The sequence below is a fragment of the Cyprinodon variegatus genome, unplaced genomic scaffold, assembly GCF_000732505.1.
Source record: "Cyprinodon variegatus isolate N-32 unplaced genomic scaffold, C_variegatus-1.0 Scaffold888, whole genome shotgun sequence".
In the NCBI taxonomy this organism is placed as follows: domain Eukaryota; kingdom Metazoa; phylum Chordata; class Actinopteri; order Cyprinodontiformes; family Cyprinodontidae; genus Cyprinodon; species Cyprinodon variegatus.
Window position 1 is genome coordinate 218,369 of NW_015151341.1, and position 5,276 is coordinate 223,644.

Consider the following 5,276-nt stretch of genomic DNA (forward strand, 5'->3'; position numbering starts at 1 on the left):
TTCTCTGTGAAACCAAGTCCCGGACCAGTACCAGAACCAGTGCTTTGTTTACTCAGTGTGTGCCTTTCTTTAATAAACTGTTAAACTTTTACTCCGTTTCCTGTGGTGTTCTGCGTGTGGGTTTAATCACAGAGACCCATCATGACATCTGCGTAAATCTATCAATGAAATAAATGCAAACTCTTTTAAATCCACAGTCTCAAATATTCTATGATTAACACAGTAGTCTCTCTGCAGCAGCTGCATGTTTTACTTTTACTTTTACTTTTTTTTTAACAGGTCATGCTAACTTCCTGCCCCAAATATTTCCACTAAGAGAATTTTCCACATGATGGCGCTATTAAATCTCTCTGAACACCTATTAACACAGTAAAGTTTTTCAGAGTGCTGGAAATGAAATATTTAATACAGGAGTGATGAAGCAGAAGGGAACAAAAAAGAAATTTGAACAAGTTTAGGACTTTTTGTGTAAGGTTAAACTCTATTCGGCTTTTACGCATATAAACATTCAGCTACTCAGTGCGTTAACCACCGAACATTTCCGCTTTAGTTCTCAGAAGTAAACCCATATAGAGGTACTGTGAAGAACTAATGAGTCTGAGGTCATTTAACACATCTTAACTATGTGAAGGAGGTGAAAAGGGGAACTTGACTTTTATACATTTATACATGAAACTAACTGTCACGCATTTGTCATCCACACCTCTTTACTATTAAAAACCTTAATGATCTCAGTCTTTTGCCTTTATTCTAAAGTGGTCACTTATTTTGCTGTTTAATTTTGAATGTTCATTTTTGTAATTCTTCAACCTTTTAACTGTTCTGTATAATCAGTTCTGGCGTGTTGTTCTGCTGTGACCTTTGAGGACATAAAGCATAATCTGTATTTAGTAAAAAAAAAAAAAATTCCTAACCCTCAAGTCAGCTTGAGGAAGTGACATAATTTGAGTCAGAGGAAGTAGATGCTCCATCTCTCTACCAGAGTCAGTCGCTGGAAGACCGAGAACAAGAGACGATCGATGGCTGAATTCAGCTGGATTAAAATGTTTTTCTTATTGATGCTAACCTTTACAGGTAAGAATCTAGTTATATATGTTTATTTTAGATAATCATTGTTAATGTAATGCTATCAAAGACTTTCACTTATCTGTAGTTTAAGATAACATTTTTGAACTCGTGAGAATTAAAATCTTTTTTCAACATAAAGTACACTTTCTGTAAGAAAATTGTGACAACCACAAAGGTTCCTGATTTTCTTTTCTGTCGTCTCCTCAGCAGCAGCAGCAGCTGCAGCTGAACAAAGCTCTTACTTTGTTGTCAGAGATGGAGAAGAAGTCACTCTGCCTGCTGAATGTTTCAGAAACTTGATGGATTCCTGTAATAGAACTACATGGATGTTCGCTGGTCAAAAGAATAAAACAGAAACACTGTTTGAAGATGGACAGATTCATGAAGCTCCCAGAACTAAATCAGACAGACTGAGTGTTACAGCAGACTGTTCTCTGGTTATAAAGAAGGTCTCAGTGGAGGACGCTGGTCTTTATGTCTGCAGACAGTTTAACTCAACAGGACAAGAAGAAGGACAAGCCTCTTCTGTCCATCTGTCTGTTGTTACCAGTGAGTATTAAAATCATTATGTTTCACTTTTAGAACAATAAATTATGAAATATAATAACAACTGAAGCGATGAAGTCAGTTTTAATGTTCTTGTTACTGTTATAATGTCTCCATCTTCATCAGTTTCTGAACAGAAGAACAGAGATGAAACCATCCTGAGCTGCTCTGTGTCTACATTTGATAGATGCTCACACACAGTGAAGTGTTTCTATGCTAACAAAGATGCTGAAAATATCAAAGCCTTAAATCCATCTCAGTCTATCTGTTCAGCCAGTGTGAGCTTCCCGACATCTCATGCTGTTTATTCATCTAAGAGTTATGAGGCGTTCAGGTGTCGAGTTAAAGCTGAGAGAGGAAACATGGAGGAGTTTAACTTCAGGATTTTCCCTCTGAAAGATGAAGCAGGTGAGAATATGATGAGCTGTTTATAATATTTCCCTTCTCATTTTGGATATACAGCTGCATCTGAAATATGCTTAATCATAGGAGTTTACTTTTTAAAATTGTTGAAATTTTAAAATTTCTAAATTTATGCCTTCTGACAGGGGGTAACAAATGGGTCAGTTATCCTGGGCCCGGGTTACATAGGGGGCTGAACCAACCATCTATGGCCAAGAAAAATGTATTTAACTTTTTTCAATGTTTGTAAAGCACCACATTTTTAAACTTAAGTTACATTATTTTCCGATTATCAACTGCAGTAGTTGGAGGTATCCCCACCTGCCATTCCTTCGAAATGCTTATACTGCTGACGCAGCATCTTTACAGTTTATAAAACTGCTTCTATGAAATACATGTCTCGCTACACAAATAGCGTTTCCTTAATTTTTTTCAAATACACTTTTTGCCATCTTCTTGAACATTAAGTCATTTTAAGTTTAACCCTTACTTTATGTGGTGAATGATAATTACTAGTACTCTCCTTAATGCTACAAAAAGGTGATATTTTATAGAGATCTATCTATTGATCAATACATTAAAGGTATTTTGGAGGATTTTCGTGATTTTTTTAAAAGACCCATCCTCTCTACTTAAAAAAAAAAATGCACATACACAACCCTGTACCCACTTCTGAGAGGGAACGTGTGCGAGAGCATGCATGAGCCCATTTCTCCTGTACACTCTGTAGAAAAGTTGCTGTTCTCATAGCTCATACAAGCTTACTGTGTCCGAACGTCTGCCCTAACCCCTAAATCCCTTAATCACTATATAGAGCGGGACTACATAGTGAACTTTATAGTGAACAAGTTAACTTACCGTTCTGACAGATGATCACTGCTTTTTGCTCCCCGTTGGTCACATAATTACACCGTGTGGTGCCTGCACCATCTTTATTAGTCAACGCTAGCGACAGCCTATGGCAACAGCGGGCCAACCCCATAATGCTTTGTGAGGAGGGCTCTGTGCAAAGCATTCTGGGCTGTATCTGCCTCTTCTGAGGCCTTTCTTTTCTTAACATATACTTCATAGACACTTTTTCACTTAAGACCCTCGGCCATTTTCAAAAACGTCATTGACAAGGTGAGCTTCAATGACTGTCTGAAACTGTGGCTCACTAAACATTTATGACTGAAAGTGCGCATACGCAGAAAGAGGTAGCTAACTGGATGAGCACTTAGGGTGGCCTTACGTAAACATATCACCAGAATGATTGACAAATAGAAGGACCACTTATTTAGATGACCCACCCAGAAATAAAAGATCATCCTCTATACCTTTAATTCCCCTGTTGTAGAGTAATTAAAAACAAAAATAAATTTGTCAAATTAAAAGTGTCTTCAAGTCACTTAACTTAACTTTAAGCCTCATGGTGATAACATGGCAATAAACAAAAACAGTATGTGGTTGTATTTATTTTACTATTAGGGGTTTTATTTGAGAGACCAAAAAGTTTGGTTTTATAAGACATCATTAATATGTAACTATTAGATGTAGAGGTTATGCCTGGACGGTCCATCCCAGCTAGTACTGTTGATGAGGGAATAAAGACATACGACAGAGAAAAAACAAAACAAAACATATGATAAAAATGTAGTTATGTCAAACCTTTATATTCAGGTGACATGGTGCTGCATTTTGTTTTTGTAAACTTTTGCCTGCTTCTCATTCCTGAAACTGGACAAATGAAGCCATCCCTATAAACAAGGACCTAAAGCAACAGTTGAAAGCAAAACAACTTTAGTCACAACTTTAAAGAAGCAAGATACAGTAGGACTCCCTGGAAATCAGTAAATTCACATGAATATGAACAGGGGTGCTGTGAAATGTTTTTTGGTTTTTTTTGGACAAAAGACCTACACGCCTACAGGCCTATTTAAAATACAATAAATATAAATACGTAAATAGATTGCGATTCTCTACTTTATTGTTATATACACTTCAGTGCATGCAGCCAGGATCTGTAACATACATACATCATCAGTTCTCAGGTGAAAATATGCACTACTAATTACTTTACAATAACAGCATAACAATATAGGTTTGGTCAGCTGGCATGAAACTTAGACACTTATGTTACACGGTGATGTCACACAGGACTGTATTAGCTCCAAAATCGTTTTACACAAACCAAAAGGAAATAATTATATTATACTATTTAAATAATATTTAACAGTTCTTAACATCCATGAAACAAATAACTCAAGCTCAAAATAGCATTTTAAAATACAATGGTTACGTTAAAGGGATCATAGAATGATTCTATAGGGTATTTGGTGCTGGTCCTTAAGGTTTCTGAATAGGGTGTCTAAAATGGCATATTTGCTGTTCTATGAGCCCTAATGCAAGCCTGGTTAAGAGCCCTGGATTGAAAAGACAGGTTTTATTCCTTTTATTGCAGAGGCCCCAGTTAGCGGACCAGGGTCCAGATCCAGGCCCACCTGCTGGCTAATCCGTACCAACCTGATTTAAAACATTTATGAATTACCACATGTTGTCCAATGACAGTGTTTAACTTCACTTGCGCCGCTTCTCCTGTTAATATGGTAAAGCCTTCCTGACCGTCTGGAACCAGGCTCCACGTGATACAAATTAGTCAATAGGCTGTGTCACTCTGGATCACTGCGACGAGCCCCTTTTAGACACAGCAGCAAAACTGTGGCAAGCCGGGCGATGAAAAAAAGAAAGCTGAGAAGGGTGGACTGCTGGAACAAGCACGGTGAATTACTAAAAAAAATGAAATGGTGTGGTCCAAGATGACCCTGCACATTTTGAGTATGTTTGGCTCAACCCTATTGCTGTGAAGCAGGATTCTCCTCCATGAACAGAATCCAAAATAAATATGAATCCAGGCTAACGATGAGCTCCTTGATATGTGCTTGAGAATGTCTTTGTTGCCATTTTAACCCAGGTTTAAAGCCTTGCAGGGCAGCCTAAAGCCCGCCGCTCTCATTAAGCCATAAAAGACAGAAAAAGAAAAACTGTATGTCAGTTCAGGTGTTAAATAAAATATGTGAATCATGAAATTGTCCATATACCGAACTGAACGATTGTTGTTCTCTACTTCAAAAACAATTTATATTTTAAAATTTGTAATGTACAACATGGATGCAGAGATGGCAAAAGTACTCACTTGAGTAAAAGTACAGATACTTGTGTTAAAAAATACTCTGGTAAAAGTGGAAGTACTGATTAAACTTCTTTACTCAAGTAAAAGTAAC